Source organism: Chrysochloris asiatica, unplaced genomic scaffold (genome assembly GCF_000296735.1).
Source record: "Chrysochloris asiatica unplaced genomic scaffold, ChrAsi1.0 scaffold00135, whole genome shotgun sequence".
NCBI classification, from domain to species: Eukaryota; Metazoa; Chordata; class Mammalia; order Afrosoricida; family Chrysochloridae; genus Chrysochloris; species Chrysochloris asiatica.
Window position 1 is genome coordinate 3359681 of NW_006408653.1, and position 16337 is coordinate 3376017.

Here is a 16337-nt window from a genome sequence, read left to right on the forward strand (position 1 = left end):
AGGCCAAAGTCTAGAAACCACGTAGACAATTAACCCTCTTTATTCTCCAAACCACTTCAGCTTGGTTCACAGCTTGATGTGTCCTTAGCTCCAGGCCTACTTGCCAACCTCTCAAAAGACATACTGAGTCTCTTCCTTCAGCCATTTGTACTCTTTGGGTGCTATCTTGGGCTGAGTTGTATCCCTCCAAAATAAGTGTCAACTTGGCTGGCCCAAGATTGTCAGTGATGATGGCAGTCTGTGATGATTCCCCATGATGTGATCTGATGTGATAAACCAATAAGAGGATAAAGGGTGGGATACATCTGATCCAGTGTAAGGGAGATCCCCAGAGGTGTGGCCTGGAACACTTTTTATCTTACAAGAGATGAAAGGTGAGGTGAGCTGAGCTGAGAGGGACTTACTAACATCAAGAAAGAAGAGCCAGGTGTAGAGTGAGTTCTTTGGACCTAGGGCCCCTGCACTGTGAAGCTCCTAGATCTAGAGGAACTCTGATGCCAAGACACATGTAAATTTCCAAGAAATGCAGGACTACAGATGCTGAGAGACAAGGATCCTTCTCCAGAACCAACAAAGACAGAAAGTCTTTCCCCAGAGCCAACACTCTGAATTCAAATTTCTAGCCTCCAAATCTGTGACAGAATAAATTTGTTTGTTAAAACTATCTATTTGTGATATTTCCGATATAGCAGTACTAGATAACTAAGATCGTTACATACCACCAAACTATTAGGTACTTCTTGCCTCAGTGGTAACAGTCAGAGAGTGTTTTCAGATTTTCATAAAACAAAACCAAAGAATCTACTGCCTACATAGCGTTTCTGAATCTGGAAGCAGATAACCTCATCTTTCTCTCATGGAGCGGCTGGTGGGTTTGAACCACAGATCTGTGGTTAGCAGTCAAACACCTAAACCACTGTGCCACTGGTACGCTTCAGTTTGTTTAAATCTTTCAGTTTTTCACAGTCGTTGGTAAATATAAGGACACTCTCTTTCTCTGCCTCACTAGGATTTCTTCTGTAACATAGTATATATGACCCAAAACCACCTTCAACCAAATCTGGAATCTTCATTGTCATTGAAGATTCATTGTCATGAAAATCTATACGAAACTTGCTTCCAAACATTTGCTGCCAGTTCTTCCCTTTCCAAGACACGTTCCACCACTTTGCCCAGCTGCTCCTATCCCACAGAAACAACTCCTGGCCAGGACTATTGTCTAGAATTCACAGGACATGCTGACCGGTCTTCCGAGAGGGCTGAAACCCCATTTTTAAGATACTAAGAACTCACCATCTTGCAGGTCCTATTGGTCCCTTACCTGCCTTGTATCTATAATTGCACACCAGAAATGCCCTACCTGACCTGACTGGGGCAGTGAAGGGAACAAACACATCCAGAACAACACTGAGTGGGAAGTTGAGGAAGCTGTGTGAGGAAACTATATGCACATACATGCACGAGTGTGCGTGTCCTGCTTTATACAGAAAGAAGCAGATTTGGGGTAAGAAAAGGTGACACAACTCAGTGAAATTACTCTAAGGTTCCTCAACATTCCAGGGGTCAGAAACTCTGCCTCCCACTCTATTCCTGGTGTTCTTTCTCTTTTGACTTCTACTTGTGCCCTTCTTTCTGGCTCCAAGTTCCTTCTGAGATCTCGTTTTCTGCCCCCAAACTTCATACCCATCCCTGACTGTTCCCTCTGTCTCTGCACCTTCCACCTCAGCTTGTTTTTTCTCCAGGGGCCATTTTTTCCTCCTTGGCTTGATCCTTTTGTCTGTCACCTCCTGGCTTGTCTTCGCCTCTTGTTTCTCCAATTCTTTCCTCTCCGGCTCCCCTAACCAGTCTTTCTGTGATGCCTTGCTACCCCCTCCCTCGCCTGCATCTTCTCAGTCTGTAAATGGATAACTGAAATGGTTCCTTCTAAGAACCTTCCACTCACAGAGGCTTGAGCCCTTCTTCTAGGGGAGATGTCCTGAGTAGGACAGAGCAGAAATCCAGTTGTTGTTTAGGGGAATTAGCTGCATGCACCAGGGCCATTGAAAAGTTGCCTGAAGGTGGGAGGCTCTTGGCTAGAAATATGTTCCTTGTAGCCCATTTACAGACACCCAGAGGGCTATGAGTATGTCTGCCAGCACCCACAGGAAAGAGAATCTGGTTAACTCTGAAAACCAGATTTAATCACCTGAGATGAACTATAAATTGGGAGTACCCCATGTGCAAATGAGCATCCTGAAGTCTCTCTGTAGAACAGACCTTCTCCTATGAAGACCTGAAGGGATGACCTGAGGAAATGTGTCTTTCGTCTTCCTCCTGTGCATAATTACTGAGCTCTTTTCTCACTCATCATGGTTATTTTAATATAACAATATAGTAAATGTCAGAATGTTATGAGATGAATGCATGATCTAATTTATTTTTGCAGGGAAAACAATAAGAGACCTGAAACACTTACTTAAGTTAGGTGTTCTGAAAATGATCAAATAAGAGGACTAAAAGGAAGACCTAAGTGTGAAATATAGCTCGAGACCCCAGTGCCATAGATTCAAACTGCTTATTACCTGATATGATGTGAATGACTGATCACATTCCGCCCTGCGTTGATGACTAATTTTCCGTTTATTTACAGACACTTTAACTCTCAATCTGCTGATTCCTATGGGAGGTTTTTGAACAAGTCTCTCTGCTGCTCTTGTATACACACTAGCAAGGGCTAGACAGCAGTGCTTCCTAACCAGCCCCCTTCTGGGAATTCATCTAGAAACAATCTACTCTGCTTCCTGAGTGGTACAAATGGTCAAGTGCTTGGCTATTAACTGAAAAGGTTGTTGGTTCAAACCCACCCAAAGAAACCTTGGAAGAAAGGCCTAGTGATCTACTTCCCATAGGTTCTAGACACGAAAACCTTATGGAGAACAGTTCTAATGTGCAACACATGGGGTCACTAGGAGTCAGGATCAACTCAACGGCAGTTGGTACCATGCTGCTAAGGTGCCCTGGTGATGCAGAGCTTAAGTATTTGGCTGCTAATAGAAAAGTCAATTATTTGAACCTATCCAGTAGCTCTTTGATCCTCATTTTGAGGACTAAGGTGAGCCTGACCCAAACCACGGTATTTTTAATCACTTCATATTAATTGAAAGTTGGGCAGTGACTCTGTGTAGAACATGCTTTTATTTTCCTCAGTTGACAAACTGGGAAGAATAAATTTTTAGTTACTTAGCCAGAGTATATCTACTCAACAAAACTGAGTCCCAGTAATTTTGTACATAGTATTAAAACTATCGGCATTTTAAAAATTAAAAAAAAAACAAAAACAAAAACCTACGTCCAATAAAGGATATAGAAAAATCTATGCATTTGGATTATGGTGTTGGAGAAGAATGTTCAAAGTATGATGGACTTGCAGAAGAATAAACAAATCTGTGTTAGAAGAAGTACAGCCAGAATACTCCTTAGAAACAAGGCTGGCGAGACTTTGTCTCTCATACTTGGATAGGTTTATCAGTAGGGACCAGTTCCTGGAAAAGGACATCATGCTTGACAAGGTGAAGGGTCAACAAAAAAGAGGGAGAACCCTAGTGAAATGGACTGACACAGTGGCTGCAGAAATGGGCTCAAACGTAACAATTATGAGGATAGAGAAGGATTGGGCAGTGCTTCATTCTGTTATGCGTAGGGTCTGTATGAGTCGGAACCAACTTGACGGCACCTAACAGAAACAACTGCAATTCCATAGTAGAATATACGTGATCCGCTCCAGTACACCCTATGGGACAGTTCTACTCTGTACAACACCCTGTTTCTGGGCACTTTTCTCCTCATAACCTTTGAATTCTCCCACTTTTGAACTGTTTCCTCCTATTATCAGGTTCTCCCACTTACCTTATCAATTATTCTTTTATTTCTGTGCCATACATGCTAGCTTAGGTCTTTACTCTCATGCTGGACTCATGGCCAAATCCTCCTAACTGCCCAGCCCCTACTCTCCAGAGTCTCTGGCTGGTGCAGATGGTAAGCACACTCAACTGCTAACCTAAAGGTAAGTGATTCAAGTCCACCAGAGGCACCTAGGAAGAAGGGCTCTGGGCATCTACTTCAAAAAAAACAGTCATTAGAACTGTGGAGCATAGTTCGACACTAACACACATGGGGTCACCATAATCCAGAGTCAACTCAACAGCAACTGCTAAGTACAACTAATGTTCCTAAAATCTAACTTTTACCCCAGTCATCCTTGACTTGGATGCCTCTGCTGGTGGGTCCTGCTCAAGGGACACAAACCTGCGTCCTTCACCCAGCACTCAAGGTCCCCTTTTAATGGGGAAAAAAAAAAGTGAATCAAGAAACCAAGATGGCAGCTCCCATGGATGTGTACTTGAAGGCGGCCTTTACAGAACTTCAACCTAGTTATTGACAATTAACAGAAGGTGAAGCTTGCAGACAAACAGATTGAACAGCTAAACAGAACGAAAAAGCATGCACATCTTACAGATACAGACATTTTTACTTTGGTAGTGAGACTAACATGTATGAAGCTGTAGGCAGAATGTTTATTCTTCAGTCCAAAGAGGTAATTCACAACCAGCTGCTAGAAAGATAGAAAATAGCTGAAGAAAAAATTGAGAACTGGAACAGAAAAAAATCCTATCTTGAGCGGAGTGCCAAGGAAGCTGAAGAAAACATAAGAGAGATGCTGATGGCACGAAGGGCCCAATAGGAGGCTATGAGGGGAAGCTCTCTCTCTGGAAGAGTCCATTCTTGGTGAGGGTGGGCCCTGGGCAAGGAAAGCCTCTGCTCTGCTCTGATGGACATGTTACTGGGCGGCCTCACTACCCTGCATTTTCTACATTACCTGGAGTCCCTTGCAGATCCCAACCCCATTATTTCCTATCCTGGCTGTCTGCCACTCCTGCCAGACACCCCTGCCTCCCAGGGTGGGGGGGTAGGGGAGGAGTGTTGTGTGAACTCCCAGGGGAAGGATAGCAGGTGCCAAGAGAGACAGGGAAGCTCTGCCTGAGCCCACAATTGGTACCTTGCTGGTCGGACCAATAAAGGCATCTGCCCCACTCTGCTATGTCTGCTTTGCTTGAGTTGAGAGTGAGAACAGAGGTCTGAGAGGTGGTGGCTAACCTGTGGACCTTGGCTCCTGACTGTCTCTGGGGCCAGAGCCCTGCCTTTGTGCATAGAAATCTGTCCTTCCTTCATGATTGGGATCTTATCCATTTCTTTTTTCCCTTTCTTGTTTTTTGAGTAATTCTCTCAACTTCTGGACCTCCATGAAGTATATAGATTGAAAAGAAGGAAGAACAGATTATGGCTAAATCTCTCTAGGGCATTCTATCTAAACAAAGATTCCTTCCCCTGCTTCTTCCCAAAGATTCCAAAAGGACATTTATTAATAATCAACCATAAACCAGCAGTACCTCCAATCTGTCTCCTTTTGGCCAATATCATAAGAAAGTGGGCATTGTAACTCTGAACTCTTCTTGGGGGTATGCTGGAGCTGGCTTATACTGGCTCACAAGAGCCAATTAGCACATATCCAGACATTTTGTTGCAAACCAATTATTAAACACAACCATTATGAATTAAATTATGTACATTTACAATGCAATTATATTAAAAACAAGGGTAATATATATTTTTTAAAGTTAGTGGAAAAATGGACTCAAAAGATAATTAAATTTTTCCACAAAATTTTGAAATCTCCTTCTAGAGCACTGCTAGACATCACAAGTAGGGACTCTGATTTCTGCCTGTGAGGGACGTAAGAAAAGCAGTCTGGTTGGAAGCAGGAACTGGAGGACTTTTCTCAAAGCTGTACTAGGAATTCGACTGATTCTTTAGAGATCAGTAAGAGCAGTAGTTTGTCTGAAGGTGGTTGTACTTATGGGTTACTAAAAGTAAGAGTATATCAGTTGTCCAGGTCAAAAAATACTACTTTTATTTAGGGTGTTTTTGTTTATGGGGTGATGCTGCAGATGGAGAGAGCAAAATATATCTCAAGTCCCTCCTTAGCAAGACCACACTGTCTTTGTACTATTAAAGGAAGGAAACTAATATCTACTGAGAATCTACTATGTGTTGTACTCTGCTGGGGAGGCTTAAAAAGACGACATGAAAGAGTCTTATTGCAAATAAGTCAGAATTCAGTGTAAGAGACATTCAAGCAAATCCTTAGTATAGAAAAACATCATAAGCAAAGCAGGGGCCCTGGGGGTGCATTGGTTAAGTACTTAGCTACATACCATAAGGCTGGTGGTTCAAACTCACACTGCAGCTATGCTCCTATAAACGTTACAGCCTAGGAAAACTCATGAGCATTTCTATTCTGTCACATGGGGGCGTTATGAGTCCAAATTGACTCGATAGTACCCAACAATAATAACAAAGTGCACCTACTGAGTATCAGAATCTTATGAATTCAAATCTTCTAATCTGGTTGCGTAGTGGTTACGAATCGGGCTGCAAACCGCAAGGTCAGCAGTTCGAAACTACCAGCTGCTCCGCGTTCTGCTCCCGTAAAGATTTACAGCCTCAGAAACCCTGTTTATGGTCGCTATGGGTCGGAACCGACTCGACGGCACTTAACAACAACAACAACAATCATTTATTGGTCTCACTTCCTTCCAACTGTCATGGAAGATTGGGGCTTGCTCTTTCCCAATACTCCAGCCACAGGACTAGACGATAAGTTCGTTATGCTGTTCCTCCCTTGTCTCCAAATGACCCTGCAACACAATCTTCTGGAGACACCTCTACATTCCCCTTTTTTGCCTTGGGGAGTGAGTCCCCTGGCTTCATAAGCCCACCCTCCTATTTACTTCCTTTACTCCTACTGGGGAGTCCTGGTATGGCGCTGTAGAATAAGCTCTAGTCTCCAGCTGAATCTCTTGCCTTAAATCCCTGCAGGAAATGAAGGGATGAATGAACACTGTCTCTCACATTTCCTCACAGCCCTGGAGTGGCCTTTCATGCTTATTGTCTCAAACAGCCTGAGGTTCAGAGGGGTAATGCGATCCACTCCAGGTTACACAGCTATGCAGGGTCACCCTTCTCCAGGGACTTTTATTTAGGTCCCTTTGGACCACCCCATGTTTCCACCTGAGCAGTTTAGATGCTTCCACCGTCAATGACCTTTTCCAGTACTGACCTACATATCTGTCTGAAAGACAGGTTTGCAAGCCCAAACAGGATGGGTGGTAGCTCTCAGCAGTTCCTCTGTGCAGTGAGTTGTTTGACCTCTATGTTTGGAATGTATTGGAGAACTGTTTTCCAGTCCTCTCTTGGCAGTGAGGCCTCATCGACTTCCTAGTCACCTGGTTACTTCCCCTTTTACTTCCTGCCCAGACTGATTTCTGGCTGCAGCCTCAGCCTACGGACCCAGCAGCACCTAGGAAGCACCTGCAGGTGACCCAGATGGCTTGTGGTCAGAGCTAGCCCAGCCCAACCTGCCAGGAGCCATCCATGAATCGCAAAACATACAGTCCCTGAGGAGTTCACTGGCTGGCCATGTAGGCAGAGGCAGGAGGTTGGCTACCCAGGGTTGGGGTGGGGGTGGGGGTGTCTTAGATAAAGGAGCTCTGGTAGCAGTTTGAAACTAGCAGCCCTTCCTCAGGAGAAGCATGAGGCTTTTCTGCTCCAGTAAAGACTTATAGCCTCAGAAACCCAATGCAGGGTTGCTATGAGTTGAACCGACTCCACAGCACACCACCACCACCACTCCCACCCCCAAATTGCAGCAACGAGACAGACCCAGGAACACCCTAGGTTAAGAGAGAAAAGAATTGAATCATTCTATTAAAGGGATTACAGGAAGCCTAAGTGGTGATTCCATCTACACTTGTACAGAAAACAAATTCATCCAGGGCACTCTGACCTACTGCTCAGCAACTTCATCATCTGAACAACCAGCATCACAAATAGACTAAGAGAAATTATTCAACATCAAGGAAGCGAATTTTGAGGAATCTAGAAATCTTAATGGATTCTCTGCACTGGAGGAAAGGATTAAAATCTAAACGAGGTAAAGAACCTAGAAGGGAAGAAATCCTCAAGTGTGGCGAGAGAAAACTATAATTAAAATAACAAATTGCCATTCCAGTGGGTGCAGGAGTTGTCGGGGGAGGGGTGGGGGAGGGATGTGAATGAGCGTGAAGACCAAGGGACAACCAGTGAAGCATCTGACAGAAATGATTCCCAGGGATGTTCTGAGGAGGAAAATCCATCTGGAAACAGAGAAAAGGAAATGAAACAAGAATTTGCTGCATTATTTAAAGCTTTCGGGCTGGGGGCAGGGGAGACATTCAGGAGAGAGGAGGTTAAGACAGAAAAGAATTGAATCGTTCCATTAAAGGGGATAACAGATTTTTTAAATGATTCAAGCAAAACAAAACAAAACAAAAAAGGATGCAAATAATGGTGGGATGTGGAATTAATGGTGGCCAAGGCAAGGTTCTTAGTCTCTTCTTTACATCTACTAAACAGAAAAATGAAGGAGAGACATTTGTATGCTTGGGGAGTGGTGGAGTCCTTAAAAACACAGCTCTGTGGAGCACAGATGAAACCATAGACATGGCAGAGAATGTGTCTTGGGAAAGGGCAGAGCTGGCTAGGCACTCAGATTCCATGGTAGGGGCATCTGCTGACATAAAAATATCTGGCACTCCCTCCCACCCTTGGATGTTTAACTTCCCAAATACTTGACTCTTTTATGGAAGGCTCTACATTACATAGCAAAGTCAAACTATGCTCTTGTAACAAGCCACATTGGAATCAAAGCTTAGTGCTGTAGCTTTGTGACCTTGAGCCAGTTATTGAACCTGTCTGAGTTTCATTACAGGATTGTGATGAGGATTAAAATAGAGTTACATGTCAGTTGGGCATAGGGTGGGCTATCAGTGAAGGTTAATTGAATTTAAATTTTCCACCCCTTACTGGGATACAGTGCATTCTGTGCTTGGGACACACCCTCTCTTGAGATCTGCATTTTGTAGTGATGTTTCAGTGGTAGAATTCTCACCTCCCAGGAAGAAGACCTGGGATCTGTTCCTAGACAATGCACCTCGTGTACAGTCACTGCCCATGGATCAGGGAAGGCTGGTATGTTGTTAGATGCTGAACAGGTTTCAGTGGGGTTTCTAGACTAAAATGGGTTTGGAAGAAAGGTTTCATGGTTAACTGATGAAATCAGCTAATGAAAACCCTATTATGTATCAAAAGGTCTGATATGTAACTGATCATGGGGCTGGGCAGATTTTTGTTCAGTTGCATGGGGTCACCATGAGCCAAGGGCTGACATGATGGCAGCTAACAACAACAGAGGACGCATAGGACTAGAATCCTGGGTCCTAAATTTGGAAGACCATAGAAGAATCAATGCATTTGAGTTATGGTGTTGGAGGAGAATATTAAATGTACCATGGACCACCAAAAGAACAAACCAATCTGTGGTGGGAGAAGTATAGCCAGAGCGCTCCTTAGAAGTCAGGATGGCCAGACGTCGCCTCTCTTATTTCAGACATATTATCAGGCGGGATCAGTCCCTGGAGAAGAACATCATGCATGGTAAAGTAGAGGGTCAATGAAAAAGATGAAGACCCTCAACGATATGGATTGGCACAGTGGCAGCAGCAATTGGCTTAAGCATAGCAACATTTATGGGCGCAGGATGAGGAAGTGTTCTGTTCTTTTGTGTATCAGGGTGCCATGAAGCGGTACCGACTCAACAGTACCTAACAACAACAACAAATCTGGAAATACACAGTGGCCCCACCTCTGTTGTCCCTCTGTACATAGCCACTCTTTTGCTTGCCCAATGTTAGTGCCTTATCACATCTGTGGTTCTCATCACCTGGTCTTTTTCCCAGCTCTGGGTCCCTCAGCCTTATTCTAGTTAGCTCCTTCCCAGAAGCGACTGCTTCTTCCAAACTCAACCTGCACTCTCCAGCACTGGTCTAGCCCCATCTCCTGTACCTGTTGGTGGTGAAGAGGAAATAAAATGTCCCTCTCTCTTGTTTACCACTCCCAGGTTTGTGATAGGAATGTAGCCGAGCCACTGAAGCCAGAACGCCACAGTTTACGTTTGCCCGTACCAGGCCATCAGGCATCCTGCATACAACTCTATGAATTCTAGTGTGGTGTGGGAGGGAGCTGGTTAGTTGTCCAAATGCCCAATTTACTAACTCTTTTGGGACAGAGACACTTGACCCACACCCCCAAGCCCTTGCCTGAAGACTTCCTTTCGGACAGTCTGGTTCATTTGGGAGGAGTTTGAGAAGTAATCATATTTACCACAGAGCCAATTACCAAACTGGGATTTGCAGCCAATCACTTTGCTTCTCTGTGCTTCTGATCTAAGCCGTCCTCTGTAAAATGGGGACAGTTAAACACGCATGCCTCAGGGGGCTATGGGAGTGTAGATTAACTAGGAAATGCAAGTGCAATCTTCTGGTAATCTGTAAAGTCCTAAAAAGAAGTCTCTGGTGGTGCACTGGGCTAAGTGTTGGACTGCTAACTGCTGGACATGTTACCAGAGAAAGATGTGGCCTTTGGAACCCTGTGTAGCCACTCTACTCTTTCGTAAGTGTCCATAGGGTCACAATGAGTCAAACTCAACTTGAAGGCAGTGGATTTGGTTTGGGGAAAGTCCTGCACTTGATTAAATTTATTTTAACTTAAAAGGGTTGCTCATTATTGTTTACACATAGCCCCGGAAGCATGTCAGCCCACATGCCTTGAGGAATCCTACTTGCCTGGATGCTCAGATCACTTACCTTACCACACTGGGCTGCTAATCACAAGATCGATAGTTCAAATCCACCAGCTGCTCAACATAAGAAAAGGCTTTCTGCTCCCATAAAGATTTATCTACTCAGAAACTCTCCACAATGTCAGAATCAACTCCATGGTAGTGGCTTTGATCTTTTGGTACCTTAAATGTGGCACTGTAGGATAAGCACTGGGTTGCTAACCACAAAGTTGGCGGTTCAAACCCACAGCTATTCCTCAGAAACGCTATATAAGAACCTACTCTAAGGTACTTAACGACAAGCTTAGCTCTATAATAGTACTAAATAAACTTGTATTCTAATTGTTGCTTTGCATATCTAACTTCTACATTAGACTGAGAGCTCGTTGAAGGCAGGGACTGGTTCATTCATTTTACAAGAGTAAATCTTTCTTGCCTGGTAAGGAACAAAGGGAGTAGAGTGGGGGAGGTTGACTTTGATGAATGAATGGATTTAGGGTCGTATACTTGGGACTGGAGATGCCAGACATGTCCACCAGGGGGCAATGAAGTCCTTCTTAACCAGTTCTGTTCGAGACATTGCAGAGGCCGGTCTCTGAGGAAGAGAGCGGGCTCTGCAAGAATTGTTCCCTGGCGAATGAAGGCCAGGGCGGAGGGCACGGGCCCTGGATTTTCCCTTTGTGTCTGGAACTAGCTCTGTGCAAAGACAGGACCACCAACCATAGTGTCTTCTGTCTGCCTGGAGCCTGGGTGGCCAAGATGATCCTGGAAGAGAAGCAGGCTGTGCTCCAGGAGACCGCGGCTGCTGAGCTCGGCTAACTGGGCCTGAGAGAACTTCACGGATGTGCACATCTACATGCTAGTCTATCAGTGGTCAAGCTTGGTAGAGTCCTTGGACCCCTCCATGGAAATCTGGCCACCCGCATACCCTGATAAGCAGCATGGTGGAAAATCTCTGTCAACACAGAGGTCTGGGATGTGGGATGGTCCACCCACTGACCCACTATATAGCCTGGTCAACTGGCTGCTTCTCTCTGGACCTCAGTTTCTTCATTGGTGGCATGAAAATATTGGGATAGTGCTGATATTGATTCTTTGTGTCTCTGGAGTGTAGGCCTCAAGTTTAAAGACTTTGGGTAACCTTGGGAATTCTCAGACTGGATTGGAACCTGAATCCTTAGGAGGGGCCTCTACTACCTCTGACTTCCTATCAGGGCAAAGCCTAGCCTTACCTGCCAAATGCTACCATGGGCTCAGAGAATGCTGTCACTTGGCTTTTTGTCTGTGGAGTTTCCCCAGGTGGGGCAGGTCTCTCCTTGCCTGGTGCTTCCTCCAACCCCTTCCTCTCATTCTCAAACCACCAAAGATCTCTTCTGGCCATGGGAAGGTGACAGTGATGACAGGCTCAGTGAACTGGCACACTGGCAACAAGCAGAACCCGGAGCTGTCAGCTTCTGGGACCTCTTCTCCAGAACCCGGCCCAGCCCCCTCCAGACAGGACCAGACAGGCAGATGAGAATCTACACAAACACAAGTTGCTGTTGAAATGAGGGGAGAGATGTTTCTTTATAATTTTCCCCTTGAAATAAACCCAGACTTAAAAACAACAGAAACACGCAAAATGTGTTTTTAGTGGAACCCAGATGGAGGGCTGGAAGCCCAGCGGGCTGTCTCCATAGAGAGTTTTTGTCTCTGGCATTCTTGCCTTTCCTCCCTACCCCCATCACCACCGACCTCCCCCCAGCCCTCAGGGCTTTGGCTTTCTGGCCTGGGGTGGTCTCACTCCCACCTTGGGATTGTTTCCAGGTAGGTGGAGTGCTCCCCCACTCTTACTCTAGGGACCCCAGGCTGAGTCTGGTATCTGTGGAGATCTCTGTGGCTTCAGAGATTTGAGGGAGGGGAGTGGGGACCAGGACTAACTCACTTCAAACACCTGGATCTGCCGTAGTACAACAAAGAGAGAGTGAATTAAGACATCTGAAAAAAATCCTCTGAGGAATTCTGCTCACCCACATGGCCCACTGCTTCTCATTAAATAGTTACAGTTCTCCATATTAACATATGCAAATCCAGCCCTGTGCGTGAAGACTTAGGACACAAAGGCATGTCCTGATTACCCCCTTGTACTCCCAAATTGGTCAAAGGGATTAATTCCCTGTGGGATGAAGAAAACTCACCTGATCTATTTTTAGTCTACTCTAAAAACAATAAAGGTCATGAGAGTTGTAACCAGGGGCTTGGTCTTTCCTTGAGGGAAAACAGATGAGGGGAATTTGAGGGGAAACCTAGACACTAATCCTGTAGACATTGCCTCTTTTATCAAGTGATATTATTCATTTTTCAAAGACATGTTCCTGGATGTCTACCATGTGGACATGCCAAGGGCTGTCCTGGGTGCCGGGCACACAGAGGTAACCAAGAGGTGGTCTAGTGGAGAGAAGGAGTAGAAGAAGGAAATCAGAGATTCTAAATTAAAACTGCCATGGGCTACTAAAGAACAAAGAGATCTGTGTTGGAAGAAGTGCTGGAGGCCAGGATGGCCAAACTTTGTCTCTCATACTTCAGACATATTGTCAGGAGGGACCAGTCACTGGAGATGGATATCATGTTTGGTAAGGTGGAGGGTCAGAGAAAAAGAGGAAGGCCCCCAACGAGATGGATTGGCCAAGTGGCATCATCAATGTGAGGTTAGCCCAGGACTGGGCAGTGTTTTGCTCTGTTGTGCATAGGGTCATTATGTGCATAGGGTACTGACTCGATGGCCCCTAACAACAACAACAACAAATGAACCACTGATGGAAGATGTTGAGTTTGGTCATGGATGAGATCAGTATGCATGGCCTCTTGGTTGGAAGATCGCTGAATGCAGGGGTCTGACAGGAGTAAAGTGTGGGCTAGGAACGTAGATTTGGGAATTCTCAGTGTAGGCATGGTTATCAGTGCATGGTTATTTGGTAGACAAGGCACTGGGATAGAAGAGAGGAGGGCTGAAAGCCGTGTTGTGGGGATGTTTCAGTTAAGGAATAAAGGGAACGAAAGAGATGCTATGTTGTTGTTAAGTGCCCTTGAGTCAGTTCTGACCCATAGCAACCCTGTATAGGGTTTCCAAGGAGCGGCTGGTGAGCTTGAACCACTGACCTTGCTTTGCAGTCCAGTGCATTAACCCACAGTGCCATACCAGGACTCCAAAAGATGCTGTAAAGGAGACTAATTTGCCCCATGCCAGCCCACGAAGCATCACTGTACATTCCTGTGCCTCATGGGGTGGGAGAGAGAACTGACTAGTTGTCCAAACTTCCAATTTACCAACAAGGTCAGAAAAGTGTAGTCATTCAGTAAATATTTATTGAACATCTACTATGTGCCAGACTCGGTACCAGGTACTACAAATATGCTGTTAAGTGCTGTCTAGTCAGTTCCGACTTATAACAACCCCGTATAGGGTTTCTGAGGAGTGGCTGGTGAGTTTAACTGTCAGTTTCAATCCAGTGCATTATCCTACAGTGCCACACCAGGACTCCATAGTGACCCTGTATGGGGTTTTTGAGGGGTAAGTGGTAGGTTTGAACTGCTGACCTTATGGTTCACAGTCCAGTGGCTGATCCTACAGCACCATACCAGGACTCCGCTGAGGATATTGGAGAGAGCAGATGACAGGATCTTGCCCTCTTTCATGGGAAGTCCTTCTATTTCATCCAGATTCTGAATGTATGACAGTGTTTCAGAGATACTCATGATATGGGTGGGAATGTGGTACTCATCTGTGTCCTCTTGAGTCTCTCTTGACCCTGGCTGTCCTGGTAGCTCAGAAGGGTACATTCTTGTCAAGGACTTGTTATGTGCCGTGGAGTAGGTTCTAACTCATAGCGACCCTGTACAGGGTTTCCGAGACTATAAATCTTTATGGGAGCAGAAAGTGTCATCTTTCTCCCGAAGAACAGCTGGTAGTTTCGAACTGCTGACCTTGCGGTTTGCAGCCCCATTCGTAACCACTACGCTACCAGAGTTACTTGTCAAGGACTTACAGGATACAAATTATGGGCAAGGAGCTCTGGTAGAGTTACAGTTGGGCTTCTAACCTCAAGGTCAGCAGTTTGAAACTACCAGCTGTTCCACAGGAGAAAGATGAGGCTTTCTGCTCCCCTAAAGATTTACAGTCTTGGAAACCCTATACAGGTCGCTGTAAGTCTGAACCGACTCCACAGCACATAACCGCCACCACCAACCACCTTTATGGGCGGGGGTTGGGGAGGGCGCATTTTCAGAGGCACCTCTTAGGGAACAAAAAAGCTTTCCTATCAGAATGAGACTCAAATGATAACACAATGTCAAACAACCTGAGAGAGTTGAGGAGAATCTTTTGGTTTTGTGTTTTGTTTTGTTTTGTTTTTTGTAGAAGGGGCAGAAAGGCAGAACTGTTCCTTCGGCTCCAGAATCATTCCTAGAATCTGTTTTTCTATTTCACTTCCTCTTGAGGTTACTCCTGCCCATGACTCTTCCTCCCAACTGCCCTCCCTTTGTTTCCTCCTCTTTGCCCTTTTGATGCTTACCTTCTGTGGGGTGACCAGAGTTGATCAGCCGCAGGAGGGGTTCCAGGCAGACAGGACAATGTTTGTGTTGTTCCCCAGAACACAGATAGGCTTGTTAGGAGTTTGCTGCCTGAATACAGGGAGGAAGGAGAAGACAGACTGGAGTTCCATTCTTCCCCTGACTGCAAGGCCTGCATGGGCCTCCCTTGCGCTTTGGAAGACCAGGGAGCCTAGGAGAAATGAACCAGCAGAGGGCCCCTGCCACTGCCAGGCAGCTTGAGGCCGGCAGCATGTCTTAGCTTCACCTCCCATTTTCAGCCGTGATACTTGGACTGCAATAAAGCCAAGCCGTGCGTTCTCCCCCGGGACTCTCAAACATGAACCCTGTTCCATATGCATCCAGGAGCGTGGCCAATAGGGGAAGGAAGTACCCAGACAGAGGGAGACTGAGTATTAAAATTCCACCAGCGATTCCATGGGAAGGAGTTCACGGTTGCTTCCTAACTGACCGTAAACCTTTCCTCCTGACAGGTCTTGGAATACATCACTCTGGGCACTTCTGAGCAGCTGACACATTGCAGTAACGCACCTCCAGGAGTCAGGGTCTACTGGTTCCAGTGGGGCAGGGCCTGCAGGCAGGCCGGGAGGGAGCAGCTGAGTCTCATTCTCCTCAACCTTTGGAGGCAGGGGGCATGCAGCGGCTTGATGGAGACCCATTTAATGGCTGTCAAGTGTAGCTCTGTGATCCCCAGCCCCAGTCAGGGAAGGTGGTTTGTTAACTGTCTGCTTCTGGGTGGAATTCTATTAACCTGGTGGAGGGAAAACTCATTTTTTTCCCCCACTGAAAGCTCTGATTGGCATGGCGTATATGTCTTTTATTAATAATAGCGAGAAAATGGAGACATTATGACTGCATAATTGCAGTTCATTTGCTAGGCCACATCTTTCAAAGCTTCGGTGCTGGGGCTGGGGCGGGGAGAGATAATAAAAGGGGACCTGGGTATGAACCGGTTGGGAACCACCTGTGTAGGAGGCACCTCGTGAGAGACTCTCAA

The 16337-nt window shown here is 45.7% G+C and overlaps 1 pseudogene; it reads left to right on the forward strand.

Annotated features, from left to right (window-relative positions):
- The first annotated feature begins 4354 nt into the window (after positions 1-4354).
- On the forward strand, positions 4355-4720 carry LOC102814102 (annotated as a pseudogene).
- The last annotated feature ends 11617 nt before the right edge of the window (positions 4721-16337 follow it).